Genomic DNA, 16,154 nt, shown 5'->3' on the forward strand with positions numbered 1-16,154 from the left:
AGGCCACCTGTAGCACTCACAAATAGATAATAAAAACGAATAAATAAACCAGTAAATACATACACGAGAAGGTATGTGACGAGAAAGTATGTGAAGAGAAGAAAAAAAAAAAAAAGAAAAAAAAAGATGATAATAATTAAACAGTAAACAAAAGAAGAAAATCTCCCCCGTCCCCACAGAAAACTAATCAGGAGGTTTTAAAATCCCGATAAGGCCTTCAATAGTAGTCAGTACAGGGCTCCAAGTTTTATGAAATGATCTCAGCGAGCCTTTAAGAGAATATCTAATTTTTTCAAGGTGGATGTATTGCAATACCTCTCTTATCCAGTCGTCATGTGATGGAGGAGAAGCATGCTTCCATTTAAGGAGGATGGCACGCCTGGCCAGCAAAGTAGTAAAGGCAATGACGCAGTGCGCTGTAGCTGGTATATATGTGATTGGGGAGAGGCCGAACAGAACAGTCAAGGAATTAGGGACAATAGTGTAATTGAGGGCCTGTGAGAGAGTTGTGAAAATGTCGGACTAATAATCTGATAGCACCGGGCATGACCAGAACATGTGAAGATGATTATAACAATTAAAAAAAATTTTTTTTTAATAAATTTCTAAATGAATGCGACTTATAGTCCAGTGCGACTTTTATATGTTTTTTTCCTCTTCATGACGCATTTTTTGACTGATCGTTTTTTGACTCATAGCTATTCGAATACATTGCTTGATATTTGATACCCGTTCGAATTTGATTTTTCTCAAAAGTGAAAGCCCTAGTATCAGGCAGAATGTAGTTATATGGTCGTAATAGGAATTGCAAAGAACAGCAGTCGTCTTGCCAAAAAGTCCAGTTTGGCTCAATCCATATATTTGGCGACATAGTAGAAATTAAGCTAACGTCCTTCGGGCTATGCACGTACACTTCCAGGCCGGGTCAGTAGCCTATACAGTATCGATCGGCTGCAGTTTGTTTTTACTCTAAAGTCTTGATGTATTGTCACCCTAGTAAAAAAAAACAGCCTATGTGGAGGTGGAAAAATATCTTCCTTGAGGGATGATGAAGAGTTTCGTTTCACCATTGAATGGATGAAAAGCACGCTAACAATTAAAATATCCACTGTAGCTGCAGCCCAACTTTATTCTAGCCTACACGTAGGAAGTGTTCAGCATGTGTTGACGTGAACCATGGACATAATTGAAAGTTTATGCACTGGGATTTTGTTGGGATTCACTTAATATATCAGAGATTGCTGAGGGGTGTTTATAAATATCTGGGAAATTTCTGGATGTTTCTTAATGACAGAGGTTAGGTACGGAGCAGCCTACACAATCGTTGAACTAGGCTGGAGGCGTAAATTCAACAGCACAGTTTTTCAGCACTTGTCAATCTCACCATTTAACCCATTGAGCATGTTATACAAAACTCTCAGACATTGACATTGCCTATTCATTGCCTTTTCATCCTTATTCATATTGTGAATTCAGGACACACTTGTATCCTTTCTAAAAAAATATTTTTATATAAATATACATTTTTTCCTTCTGAAAATCTGATGACATATTTTGCACACAGGTAAATGTGCCCAATATCAGTCATTTCTGAAAATAAATTACAAAAGTAAAAAAAAAAAAATCTGTTTTGGAAAATTTGATTATCATAAAAATGTGTTTTCTATAGGCTACAGAGATATCGACATCGTTAAATATTTGTATCGGCCATAACAGCAATATTAATATCGGTTATCGGTATCGGCCACAATTTTCACATCGGTGCATCACTACCAATATCAAATTTAGTTTGTTTTATTCACACTTTTCCAATACATCTAGCCATTTATCTGTCACAATTTAGTCCACGAATGATGACAAAGAGCAAGGTATCTGTTCAAATAGTAAATTTACTTTAATTAAACAACACAAGAGAGAATTTCAAAGTAACAGTGTTTACTCAAACACAAACAGCACCAGACAAAGAGGAACTGAAACAGAGGGCATTATACACATGAAAAGCAAACCGGTGTGAGTACTTAATCAAAAACCATGGTAACAAATGATGAGCATGAACATTGGTAGAAAGAAACAGGAAACAAAGAGAAGGAAACTAACTATAAAACTATTTTACTTTGAACACTTTCAAACAAGACTTTATCAACATTCAAAGTTTGTCTTGAAAATTAGTTACAGTATGAAAAACATTTTTTTTATCCATTTTAATTCTATTTACATTCAAATTCAAACTGCATTTCTGAATTCTGACTGTTATTTAAAAGTCAGTTTCAACTCAAATTGCTGCACACAACCCTTTCAGGAAAAAGAAAATGTTCAATCAGAGTGATAAGCTTGCCTAATGGGATAAATCTAGATCTACCAGGATTAGTTGTATTGGCCAATTTGTTGACTGTGACAACAGCTGACACTAAAACAGGTTTTTTTCATGTTTTTGTGTGAAAATAATTCTTTTAAAAAGTTTTAAGATGAATTTCTCTTTGTTGAGCAAAAGGCTTTCTTCTGAAAAAGAATGTAACACAGTCTTTTTGAGGTACTCATGGGATTCATGCTGTCTGAGGAGTGTAGCAGATGCCTCACCTCAGATTTTCAAAGGAGAATTGATGCATGTCTTACCCATGATGGAGTACCTTGGGATTATCCTATCAAGCATGAATTTGTCATTATTGCCAAATCCTCTTTGAGCAGAAAGGTTTTTTTCTCAAATAAAACTCTTGAGTACAAATTCTCAGTTTGGTCTTCTGAGATGCAAGAACTATCAAAGCACCTTCCTGCTCAGCCATCACTAATCAGCGACACACACTATAGGGATTTAAGGGACTGTGGGTCAGTGTGTCCGCAAACACATTTGTATAAAATCCTCTTCTTCTTATCTAGCCCAGTTTTCAGCTTTGCAATAAATCACAGCCCTTCTTAAGCAAAACAAAGCAAAATCCTTCTCTCTCCAAAAAATAAGTAAATAAAATCTTCGAAGCTTACTTTGGTGAAGTGGGGATTTAATTTCTAAAGATTGGTTCAGCAGAAAACTCATAACATTAATATGGATCAAAGTCCAAGGCTTTGTTTTCCAAATTGACTGAGATTAATGAAGGATGCGGATTTTCTCATTAATTATTTGCGGAAGAGTGGTTTTACTTATTAAATATGTGTTACTGTCAAATTATGGTTTGGGAATTCATCCATGTAGATATTGCTGATATGACTGTAACTGTGTTCAGAAGCTGCAAGTAACTAAACATTTCTAGAGTGGATGCAACTATACAGAAAGTGTGTTTTAAATCGCTGGGGATAAGAAACAAACAAAAGCTAAAGATAAGCAAAAACACAAGGGAGGCATCAGGCAGTAATGGCAGAGAGAACTCTTTGCCATCCTGCTGTTCATCTTTTGTTGAAGAACCATTGTTAAAGGGGCAGACATGACAGCTCAGCCATGGCCATTTCTTGTGTGTGTGTGTGTGTGTGTGTGTGTGTGTGTGTGTGTATGCAGTATATAGGCCATGTAAAAGTTCAGTAGGGATAGTTCAGGAAGGTCAGTAAGGAGTTTTTTGTATTTGAAAGCTTTTTTTTTTTTTTTACCATTTTAAAATTATTTTTATGTAATACACACACTATAAACTATATATAGAGGTTAAATCATATTCTCAATCTGCTTCAATTCAGTTCAGTTTACATACTGCATTTACTTACTGCATTGTTTGCTTTAATAATAGTCATTATAATAAAATTAATGATCATGTTAAATGATGCCCAGTACAATATGAACTGATGGGGCTGTGTGTGTACAAAATACAAAAAAGGAAGGGAAACACTATCTCTAGCCATGTTAAATGCTCATTAAGAAAACTGTTGCAGAAATGTTTTCCTTTAGCCGATAGTTCGTCTTCATATACAACAGGGCTGTTGAGCTTGATATCAATTATGCATATGGATATGAGAAACATAAAAAGCCGATCTTATTCTTATGAAGAGGTTCTCTGAATTTTTCTGGCTTATACATCAAGCCGAATTGTCAGAAGGAGATCTAGAGGACAAATGTATTCAATAAATGATTAAATGAAGTATTATTACTGGAGAAAGCAGAGTGCCATTTCAGACACTGCTTACATGACCTTTAAACAGCTTTTCAAAACAGCTGACATTTCCTGCTTTCCTTTTTAAATAGTCCACATAGAAAAAAAAATAGAGAGAGAGAGAGCATTTTTCATTTACATTACAACTTGAGTGGGCCATCAGTATCTCACAAATTAAAAGGCCATAGAGACCTATTCAAAATCCCTGGACCCCCAAGCTTTTGGGTCCTTGAGCTGTAGTGGGCAGTGGCAGAGAGCTTGATGAATGGGGTTAGAGTACCCCGATCAATACTAACCTGAATTGCCCACACAGAAGAGAGAGAGAGAAGAATTGGTACGGGGTGGTAAATATGAGCTTAACAGATGGAAGCGTCTGTGTTTGTTTGAATGGAGCTTCTCTTGAGAGTCTTACAGCATGGTATATGCCTGTGCTGTAATGACACGTTAAATCTGTTGTAAGACAATGTCTGCGGGAGCATTTCCTCTTACGATATTGTTATTCATTAAAATCCCATCAGCCAAAATCACAGTATTCAGTTTTCTAGAAATGCTGTTCGCTATTTGCTGCTAGTATGCAGTGTATGGAGTCCTTATTTGAACTATAAAGATGACTAATTAGTCATCTTTTTAAAGTTCATCACACAGATTAAGTTCATACTGTAGATAAAACTTATGCATGGCTATGGAAATAAATTAAGGCCTTGAAATGAAGTTAAAAGGCTATAATGAAATGAAATGATCAAACAGTCTAGAATGTGTACAGTATTGTATTAATTCCTTGGTTTGTGGGTTATTATATTAAGACTTTCACTGCTTTCACAAGGACTGTACTTTTTGAGTCAAAACTAATTGGTGTTTTCTCTAGCAGTGCTTTTTTATTTTAGTTTCAAAAACATGCTTGCATTATTATTAGGGCAACTTGTCACATGTATTTCAAAAGTTTTATTCATTCATTTAACAATGTATTAATTGTTTTTTTCTGTATAGAATCAATTTTTATTGAATGATAATTGTGAAAATGTTTATCAGCTTTTTTGAAGTCAAGATTTTACAGTATGTGTCTATTAATTGACTTACCCTGATACATATTCACTGGAGTAAAAAAAATAAAATAATTTGTGACAACTATCCCCCTTTATATTTAATTCTTTCTTACTTTATTTGATATCAGTTTTTCTACTCTAAATGTACAAAGTTACAAAATATTGTCAGTTGCTGATATAAACTGACAAACGCTTAACTGACAATATATCTGCATGTTCAGTGCATGACATCTGTGCCACAATCCTACACTATTCTATTCTCCTGGCAAGGGCGATGATGGTACAGAAATATCAGGAGGGACAAGTCCTGCAGTTTTATGTCATTCCATTTGCACCTAAATCCTGCATTCAAAGGTCACATCAATAAGTCTTTCTCTCAACCACATGCACCATTAATCATTCAAACTCACGTCCGTCATCACAGAGGACTAATGTGCTGTCTATAGATCTGTTCTGCCTTGAGGGTCACCCTTCACTTTAAAAAGTATCATTGATTCCTCTGCTTTCACACTAAAGTTCTGTGAATATGTGACATCCTGTCTCAGTCTGCATTTATCTATTTTAAAAATAGATTAGATTAGACAATAGACAAATTATTTAAACACATGTAAGTGTAATAAAATGATTTGTGTTTAAGTGGAAACAATAGTGGAGATAATCATCTGAGAAAAAAAAGCAATATCACATGAGAATGGTTATCTGCAGGTAATCACACGAGTGCTGATATTCAGAAAAACAGCATGATTGACACTTTGATATTGTCCATCAAGTTTACAATAAACAACTTTAACCCGTTTTATCATCACTTTACTTTGTTTTTGTTCTACCAACACAAAGTTTTAAAAAATGCCACTGTGGAACCATCCAACACGCAGTAGTGATGTTTCATTCCTGAATGAATCAGCATTTTTAAACTAATTAGCTGAATAAATGCTTCAATGACTCGCTCATAAAGACACACTTGTTTAGTTCCTAAAGAATCAGCTTGTTTGAACGAATTGGCTGAATGATTGACTCAATGACTCACTTATAAAGAGAGTGACTTGTTGCCACGTATTTGGCGTAATTACTGTATGCAACCTGCACTCCTAAAAATAAAGGTTCCCCAAATAACCTTTCAGTGAACAGCTCTTAAAAGAACCACTTTTTTCTTAGTTTGAAAAATATTTTAATTATCTAAAGGACCTTTTTCCACTATCTAAAAAAAAACCTTTTGTTCAATGGAAAGGTTCCATGGATGTTAGAGGTTCTTTATGGAACCACTAATGCCAATAAAGAACCTTTATTTTATTTCACAGTCTGTGAAAACTCTCCACCATGAATGGATTGTGCAAACTATTAATAAAACAACACATCTTTGTCTGTATGAAAACTGAATTATTCATATTCAATACATAAAAAAAAAACAATCTTGGGCTAATGAGTAGATTACATAGGCCATGGAGTGATTTTAATAAATAAATCATCAGCATCATATTCATATGACAGTTGTTAAGGTTCTCCTGAGTTGTAGACCATCACCAAACAAACTAATGTGGCCACATAACTCTACATAATGGTATCCAGATTGTTGTTTTTATGTATTTTGTAATGCTTACTTTAACTGTACTTTGCAGTAATGCATGGTGTTTACCAAAATATATATTCTGTAGAAAAGAGCCTTTTTGAGCAAGTGTTAAATGAAGGATGTTTTGTACTCTGGTTATAAAATGAAAGACATTGCTTATTAGGTCTTCCTCAAAAGAAACATTTATAAGGGGAACATAAATAGTGCATAAGAAACGGAGCAATTCCAATAGGGTCCTCACACCATCGGTGCTCTGGCCGTAATTATGTGTTCTTCAGCAAACTAGACTTTAAGCCTTTCCTAAGACTGCAAGCACAGGAGGGATTTGCACCAGATGTAACGCCTTTCTATTCTATTCATTTCTGTTTTTAACATTCCTACATTTGCATAACCAAAGTCCGAGTGTTGTTATGCTTTTATGACCCTTTTAACAAAAGGACCAGCCTCTTCAAAGCAAACGACACAGAGCGGAGCTTAATTATTATCTTCAACCATTCAGATATTTGTGTTACAGTACAGTTCTCGCTGTGACTGTAATTGTTATGAATTATGAAAACGACTGAATTATGTAACTCACTTTTAAAAGGTTGTTGAGTTTCCACCTTTGAGAATTTGAGAAAAAGGTTAAATCATTACATTGGATGGGTTGATGAAAATAATTATGATGCTATTTTTTTTCTTCTTATTTCAGAAGACCGCTGGGGACTTTGCAGAGCATCAGAGGGTAAGTGTGAAGAGAAAGATATTCATTGTTTTTTAATTCATGCAAAATTAAATCCATTTATCCAATTTGATTTATGATGTGCCTATTAAAATAGCTCTTTTTTTTTTACTGCATATATAAAGAAAGTATTGATAAAAAATCTAATCTAATGTGGTGGTGGTGGAAAAAGAAAAGAATTTGAAGTTTCAATGTTGCAGTCTAACAAAAGCATCACACTGCCTTGTGTTGAAAGGTCAGGGAGAAGAATCTTTATCATTATCAAACTTTCATTGCAAAGTAGTGTTTTTGTTTAATCCTTCCACAATAACAATGTTTATGCAAATGGAGCATACAGTGTAACAGAACAGCATCTCAATTTATTTCATTGCTGATTTTGCTTCACAGAGAGATATCGTGGTCTCCAAGTAGCTGTCCAGGGTGCTAAATCAATACAAAGACATCGCTCAATACTAAAGCTCACCTCCTCTCCTTCTTAACAACCATTTTAGATCTCTCTATACGAGAAATGTGCATAAAGGCAAAATACCCCCATAGTCTGGCCACTCCCCATGCCAGTCACACTCACACTCACACTCACAAGGAACACCTCTCGCAAAACAAGCGTCATGAGTGGCCCACGCTAGAGAAAACAATTGCAGCCTGTGTCTGGTAACAAATAGAGAGGAAGTGTAAATACACCGCACTGTGCATGAAATCAATGGAGTCCACGGCTTTTTCTAAGACCTGCTAATGCACTCAGCCTCATAAAGGATCTTTATTAGACCCAGACTGGGGCACTTTGTCAGGTCTTGATAATGTCTCAGAGACACAGATGACTGCTGGTAAAGAGCAGGGCCCAGATGAAGAGTGAAATGGGAAAATTACTGGCTGTCCCCAAAAGCAAATTATGGAAGCTGGATATTTCACATAGGCTAGTTTCACATGACTTTTATGTAAAGTTGCTTATTCTCACCAGGGCTGCATTTGTTTGGTCAAATACAGTAAAAACTGTAAAATTGCTAAATATTATTCCAAATTAAAATAAGTGTTTTCTATTCTAATATATTTAAAAATGTTGTTTATTTCTATGATGGAAAAGCTGATTTTTCAGCAGCCAGCCTTCATTGTCACATGATCCTTCAGAAATTATTCTAATATGCCGATTTGGTGCTAAAGTAACATTTATTATTATTATCAATGTTAAAAACATTTGTGCTGCTTAATATTTTTGTAGAAACCATGATTCTTTTCTACATATTTTTTCATAATTCTTTGATTAATAGAGAATCAAAAGAACAGCATTTATTTGAAATAATATATTGAAATAGCAATACGTAGCACTAAGGACAGACTGTATTCTGCTTCTGTGTGAACGTGGCCACACACACAGCTAGACCTTCCCAGTCCATGATGAAAATGGATGGATTCAGGGTCCTGAGTTCCAATCCACAGAGAGGCTTTTGTAGTTAAAAGGCCAGACCATTATAGTACGGCATGGCCTTTTTCAAAAGCATTTGGCAGAAAGTGGATTAAGTTATTGATTTGTGGAAAATGTCACAGCATAAATATTTGCGTTTTAATGCAGTACAGTACAATCAGTGTTGACTTTTCTCAATGAGTTTTTCATTTCAGCACTACAGCTGGAGCGAGCGGAAACTGTTGCCACAATTCATGCGCTTCTCAATAAGGGCTTATGTGTTTAGCATAGCTGAATGATTAGCATGCAAAACGAAATGAATTGCTTTCATTGATTGAGTTTCACACTGTCATTAACAGCAATGAAGACAGACAAGAGGCCATGGATGACTTGGCTCATTGTGGCAGAAAGCCTTGACGTTAAAACATATATCTCGTGGGATCTCACTTAACCTTTTTGTTTCGCAGTTTAAACGTGATAAATGACTGCATTAAATGAAAGTGAAACATTTTATTATCTTCGACAGTTGAGGAGTACCTTAGGTTTCAGGCCTTTTCTTTTATGTGTAGTGGAATTTGATTGTTAAACGACAATTGTTCTCTGTCATTTACTGGTATTATGTGTTGTAGAATTTAATTAATAGCATTAATCACCATCTCTGAAACTTGTTTTTGGCTCAAACTTTTTAAACGGTGTCATTTTTTTTTTGAGAATGCATGAGGTAGTCCCTTTGTTTTTATATATATATATTTTTTTCCTTAGGGTCAGTCCTCAGAGATATTTTGAAGGAAGTTTGGAGGCCATTATGTCACCAGGACAAAAGGGGAAAGATGCCATTTTAATTAAAGTTGGCAGATTTACCATCCACATAGGGTTTAAAACATCACCCGTCTGTGCAGATCGAGGCCGAAGTACCAGCGATAAAAATGATTTATGCTAGCCAGGGCAGCGGAGAGATTTCTCTAAGGGACTGGCAGAGGAATTAGCACAGGCATTGGAAGGCTGAACTGTAATGAGGAGGAATGACATTAGATTCAAACCTTTAAAAACGATTCAGGGCCAAACAATCAGTTACTGCCTCAACATGGGCCCAACCCCTGCCTTGAGACTTATGTTTAACCTGGGATTGGAAGACCAGGGATTAGATCAAAGATTCCAGATTTTCATTAGGCTGTTTAATTAGTTTCAAACTCGAATTAGTTGCATATGTCAGTGCTGTTACCGTAACTAAATCTAAAACTATTAAAGATTTAGTTTTCGGCAATTGAAATAAAGTAAAATATAAATATTAGATGTTAAACTTAAAGCTGCAAAATCTTAATTGTTTCTTTGGCAACTAACTGAAATAAATAACTAAATTTATTTAGTTATGAAATAAGTACTTAAACTGTAAAATATAAAAAGTAAAGCTAATTAAAAATATTAATAAATATTGCAATACTAATTGCTGAGAAGAATGACCAAAATAATGAGAAGTCAATAGATTACTGAAGTGGCTGAATGAATCAGTATTTTTGAATGAATCATTTGAGTGAATAATTTAATGACTCACAGTCACTTGTTTCATTTCTGAATGAATCAATGGGCGTGTTCAAATTGAAGCGGCACTGCACAGACCGATCTGTGTATGACATCAAAGCATTTTCTTTTTTTTTATTGGTTGAATGAAAGAATCACTGATTTGCTCATAAAAGTAAATTGTTTTGTTTTGTTTCTGAATGGATCAATGTTTCTGAACCAATTGACTTATTGAGTGATTCAAATGACTCTCTCATAAAGACACTACTGGCGCAACGATGTTAGCAACAGAAAATGTCACCTGAAAAAGCCTTACCACTAATACACATATTATATATATGTGTTTTTTATTGTGGGCGTGCAAAAAATACGCTTCACATTTGATACTCTAATTTAAGATAAAACATTGTAATTTATGTACAGAGCAGAGGGCATGAATACATTTGTTGAATGTTTTCTTTTATTTAGTAAATTGTTCTAAATTAATATATTAAACTGACAGCTACTGATTATAGAGGAATGACAGTTCAATTCATATTTTAGATATATTGGTGCACAGTACACTGTAAAATATTTTCACTGCTAAATAAAATTATAATAGTAGTTCCAAGATATACTTTTTAAAATTAAATGAAACAATTATAACTCATCTAGTAAAAATCATTATCTTTGTGGCTGTAGGATCTGCAGCTCTCTGTTATAATAGAAACAGCCTAAATCCCTTAATTATAATCCTGATCTTCCAATTACACATTCTTAGTACTGTATTTCAGCTAAAACTGGGAAAAGAAGCTAAATATATTTTCTGTAAACGAAGAATCCAAAACATCTTCACATGTTTACAGAGAAAGTGTACTAAGGAAAATGAGAGCTTGCTTTGTTGATATTACCACTTTGACCTCAGTACAGTTATGAGTCAAAGACCTGCTCTCATAACGCTCAGCTGTTGGTAATGGTTTCAGAAGCTCAGTTTCTATGCTGGTTTTGAGGAAGAAAGGCAAATGTTTGAAGTGTTTATGTGTGCAAAGGGTTTGCAAAGACTCCAGGCACCAGATGCTGGAGACATAAAAGCAGCACCTTCAAAAACATTACACTCCCTTTGTTTCTCCACCTCAAACAACTCATTCTGCTGAGAGTCCCTCTGTCTCAAGAAACTGAGCTGAATTGATTCTCTGAAAAGATAATCATATTATTCCTCTCCCCCATTGAGAGACAAGGCGATTGCATCTCTAGCGTGGTGTTGCCTGTCAGCACTGCAATTTTTAATTAGCACCTGGATGCTAATATTTTATGCCTCCCCACGGCACATTTGAGAGGAGGCCAGTCGAGAACTGTTCATGTAACCATTTGGAGCGTCAATACTGTCTCCACACGAGTTTGTTTCTGAAGCAAGCAAATTCTCTGTTTGTAAATAGAGGGTGGGCAGTGGGTTACTAGGTCAACAATGGTGAGCACGTCACATTGTGGTGAACAGTGCATTCCAGGGCCCAGTTTATGGCCGGGCCCTGCTCTGTCCATAACAGTGGACAAATGTTTGCTACATTTAAGATTGGGTCTTGGTGGACGAAAACAAACAAACTGTCCAACACCATCAGATAAAGATGCTAGGACAACAGTCAGACACCTCTTAGAGGGCAAGAAGAAGACCTCTGGTACCAAGCCCAGGAAGGATATGACTTCTCATTGGTCCACATGCAGTTTCTGCCCTTCACCCCTAGAGACTAATTCCTGAGGTTGGCCTGTAACTGTGACTGCCATACAAATTCCTCAGGACCTCAGCAGCAGTGGGTGAAACAAAGAGAGACCACAATGATCCATCCAAATCCATTCATAACTATGTTTGGAAACCTTAAAACTGATTACACGCATCCATTTCATACTTATTCAGATAAATACGTATTCTTGATGGCAGCTATTTGTATTGCAACATCTTACACACATTCAGCTGTTGATGTATAAATGAATGAATGCATGAGAGTTCCATTTTTTCCCACCTTGTTTGGACTCCATTTGTTTAGAATATTGCCAAAGGTATTCTGGTGGTGGTTTGGAAAGTGAGAAATGCATTGGTAAACCTTTAAAGACGTTTTAAAGACTTCTAACTGTGTGCCTTATGCAAATAAGTTGCACAAAGCAAAGAAGGGTTGGCCACACTGTGTGTGTTCCTTCTGATGCCAGCAGCCAATCACAGCAGTGAAATAGAGAAGCGCCAAATTGCAATCTCCTCCTCATCTGAAAGGGATAAAGGTATCCTTTCCACAGACACTCCTTGTTCTGAGTCTCATGCCTGCGAAGGTGAGACATAACAGAGACACAGTTCTGAGACTCTTGTTCATCTCGAGAGTGGGACAACAACAGATTCTATGATCTTTGTCTACAGCTTGTGAGGCAGCAACAGATATGACCACGTTCTGAGCCTCCAGTCTCAAGTCCAGTCTCCAAAGAGACATGAACAAACGCTACGTTCAGAGTTTTCGTCCAGCGAGACTGTAACGACAACAGCACACGCGGGACGTGCCAGAGAGACAAAAGTGGATTGACCAAGTTCTGAGTGTCTGGCCCAGAGAGACAGAAGACACACAGAGACATTTGCAACAAGGTTAAGTTCAGGTGAGAAAACCTTCACTTCAAGGTACCTTAATCTGCATGTTCCAGATTAAGGACCTTCTGCTCCTACTTCAGGGCCTCATCTGCGCGTTTCAGATTTTAGGACCCTTGGGTGCTCCAGGAGATCAGCATCCCACAGAACTTTGTGTTCAAGGCTGTTGAAACGGATTCCGGCTCCTTTCCTCACTGCATTGTCACCCAGCACAACCAGTGTAAGACGTCAGCGTCATCGGACTGCTCACTCGACCACTTGGAACGTAAAAATCACTTAACCAAACCTCTTTCCAGAGACCTTGGCATTATTGTATATTATCAGTATATGATTTTACATTAGAGGTAATATAGCTGGTGCTAATTAATAACAAATAATCTTTCTTTTATTTGTTTGATGCATAATAAGGTTCTTCACCTTATTAGTTTCAGAGAAGATAAACAACAATTTATCGTTCCATAAGATAACGTAACTCTTCCATAGCCACACTCAACTTAATCACTTGTATTGTATGCATCTTATGCACTTTATTCCTTTATCATTTGTGGTATTCATTTAGTAGTTGTGTTAGTTATTCTATTATTTATTTTATTACACTTGTGTCTTCCTTGTGCTGATAATACAGAAGAGGCTCTACAAGTTAGCAATCTCACCAATCTTTCAGATAAATCAGCTGACCAACTCCCTACACTTTACAGTAATTCTAAATGATTGAACAGCCTCCTGTGGGGAGTTTTCTCATACTGCCAAGGTAAAAGACCTTGACTGGTGCCCTGAACTAAGAGAGGGGGGAGGTGGTCATCTGATGTACTTATAACCACACCTTAAAGTTGCATTGTGTAATATTTAGGGGGATCTGTTGACAGAAATGCAAAATCATAAACATAACTGTTTTCAGTGGTGTATAAAGACCTTACCGGTCCCCTTACATTGAAATGTGTCGACATGTTTCTATAGTGGCCCTAAACGGACAAACGCGATTATTTACTATGTTGTTCTTTGTGCAAGGAAGCTAGCTAAAGCCAGCGAATAAAACACTGACACAACGATGAACAAGTAACAATAATATTCGCAATAACATATCGTTTTACTGAATAATAAAGTAAACCTAATTTCTTAATTTATCTTTGTAAAGAAACCTCATTGCTTAACTGGCTAGTCTCTGCTGTCTCAGACAACAACATATTTTCCTGTCGGCCACCGTAACTTTTGTTGGTTGCAGTTTGCAACCTCACCACTAAATGCCACTAAAAATCACGGTCCTGATCCAAAAATCAGCGGTAACGCGAGTAGCGTCCTTGGATGGACGAAAGTAAAATCACTACAACATTTATATATTTAGCCGTAGTATTGTATGAATCATGCATTTTTTAGGATTTGGACATTTTTCAGGATCTGAACATAGGTATTTATTGGTATTATATATGTAATAAATAGCAGTGGTTTTCAACTGGTGGGAAATTTTAACAGAAGACATTGGGTCTCATTCAGTAAGAATATGTATGCATGTATTTGTGTGCAAAACCTGTGTGACAAACCTAATAAGTTCCTACATAAAAATGTACATAACCAATTGTAAAAATTACAAACTCTGAGTGGCCTTGAGTTGTAAATAGAATTTACAAATAGAATTTACAGTATTAAGCCTACAAAAATCCAACTTTGTGGAAATGGTGATGCCATGCGCATTACGTGTTCTGTCTATATGCATATAGATTCTCTTTACAAAGTGACATTGCCAACTACTTGCCTGGCATGAATAATACAGCTTTTTTAATCGTTTTCACATATCCGTGTGAACTGGAATCGTTTTGACAACGTTGTCATACACGAAAAACACAAAGGGAAAACTTTTCCATTTTTAGTACATCGTTGTCGTGTAAATGTGCCCTTAGTTGCCGGATTTTTACGAAACGCAATCAAATACCAATAAAACCTGAAGTCAAAGCAATAACCAAACGTAACAAAAACCCTTGAGAAATGTGTACTGGGGCTGCTCTGATGTATTAATAAAGCATATATTTTTTCAGCATTAGTTAACAGACTCCACCTTGCATGTTTATTAGTGCTCAGGCATGCACAGCAGCGGATGTTGAAGTTATTCACCCCGAGAGTGATGGGAGCTTCCGCCACTCCGCGCAGCATGGACAGCTAGGGTCAGTTTAATTGCGAATGGGTCAAGCAATAATGAAAGCCTTTCCCCAGCAAATAACCACAGGGCAGCAGCAAAGACAGGTCCACCCAAAATAGTGCATAAAGTTTGTCTGGCTCACTAGTCAATCACTATTGGTTATTTTTCAGCCTGTCAAGGAAGTACGCTGATATTAATGACAAATAGGTCTTGCAAAGTGCTATCTAAACAACTCCGTGATTCAAGCGTGCTTGTGAGTCTCTTTTGTTAATTACTAATTGCCAGGATTAGATCTGAGATCCATTGCCTCATGCATTTTAAATGAGGTGAGTCTCAATGATTTCTTATTAGTGCCTCTGCACAAGCACTGCATTCAACGTGTATCGAGCTGTTCTAAGTACACAGCAAAAATAGCAGAATGCCCTTAAGATTTTTTTGAATACATTCTTTTTTATATTTCTGGAATCTAATAAAGTCACCTTGATTGTGAGGCTAAAACACTTTGATTCACTTCTTTGTTCTACGAAATGAATTGAGCTTACAGAGGCTTTGTTGGCCTCATTTTTATATATATATATATATTATTATTGTTATTTTATTTTTTATTATTATTATTATTATTAATTATTATTATTTTTTTATTTTTTTTATTCAAGCAGAGGAGTGACCTTGTAAAAGAGCAGGCACGCATATGCATCATCACACTTACCAAACACTGAATACGACCTGGTTGGATGTAATGCATTCTGTTCAACACTGTCATGCTCACAGAGAAACAGGGAGGGAAAATAGACCTAAATATTTAAAAAGAAGGAGGTCAAAGGATACAGTGAAAGCATCAGTTTGCTTAGAAAGTGATAGGTACTTGGAGGGAGAGTGGTGCACAGATGTGCTGACTGTATCATCACAAAATGGAAATGTCTTAGCTTTTTAATAATAATTAGGTTATGCACTAACAATTTAAAATAAGATTTTGATAAATAGTCTAGGCCTATATGATGAATTGACCCAGGTCTGTAGCACAGTATTTGCTCATTTCCAAGTCTAAAAATGTCCAAATCAATAGCAAATTGAGTTGCTATTTTTCAAATACAATAAAAACTCTGGCA

The 16,154-nt window shown here is 36.1% G+C and overlaps 1 protein-coding gene across 1 annotated transcript in view; it reads left to right on the top strand.

The window, feature by feature from the left end:
* tnr (tenascin R (restrictin, janusin)) overlaps positions 1 to 16,154 on the top strand; it is a 150,544-nt gene that overhangs the window by 32,067 nt on the left and 102,323 nt on the right. Inside the window, exon 2 of the mRNA XM_082172606.1 lies at positions 7,369 to 7,401. The gene's annotated coding sequence lies outside the window, so the exon portion shown is untranslated. The remainder of the gene's footprint in view (positions 1 to 7,368; positions 7,402 to 16,154) is intronic.

This window comes from Leuciscus leuciscus (assembly GCF_965113295.1).
Source record: "Leuciscus leuciscus genome assembly, chromosome: 6".
NCBI classification, from domain to species: Eukaryota; Metazoa; Chordata; class Actinopteri; order Cypriniformes; family Leuciscidae; genus Leuciscus; species Leuciscus leuciscus.